This window comes from Penaeus monodon, chromosome 24, assembly GCF_015228065.2.
Source record: "Penaeus monodon isolate SGIC_2016 chromosome 24, NSTDA_Pmon_1, whole genome shotgun sequence".
NCBI lineage: Eukaryota > Metazoa > Arthropoda > Malacostraca > Decapoda > Penaeidae > Penaeus > Penaeus monodon.
Window position 1 is genome coordinate 38,293,505 of NC_051409.1, and position 379 is coordinate 38,293,883.

Below are 379 nucleotides of genomic sequence, written 5' to 3' on the forward strand. Positions count from 1 at the left end.
CAAAATTAGGATAAAAAACATATTATCACTAAAAAAAACTACCTTATGATCGCACTTCCTTTGCCTCTTGCCTTTATTTCCACGCCTTCTTTCGCAATTTCAGCGCAAGGAAGCAGGGAAAAGGAGAAGAAAAGAGCGAGGTTTTCCCCGTCGTTTGGTGGCCTCAGACGGTGAAATCTTGGCGCGGTTTGTTGGCGTTTTCGTAAGCGTTCTTCTAGGGCTCGTCGTGCTTTTAGCTTTGGTGGGTCTTTCTTTTAGTTTTTTTACTTTTTTTGATAATTATGTTATAGTTTTTTAGGATGATTATGTAATAGTTTTTTTTAGGATTATTATGTTATATGTATATTAGGCTTCGTTGTGCTTTTAGCTTTAAAGGGTC

The 379-nt window shown here is 37.2% G+C and overlaps 1 protein-coding gene across 1 annotated transcript in view; it reads right to left on the reverse strand.

The window, feature by feature from the left end:
* Positions 1–199, reverse strand: part of LOC119588784 (TIMELESS-interacting protein-like) — a gene marked incomplete in the record, with an annotated part of 7,487 nt that extends 7,288 nt beyond the window's left edge. Inside the window, 1 exon segment of the mRNA XM_037937428.1 lies at positions 43–199.
* Positions 200–379: the final 180 nt, after the last annotated feature.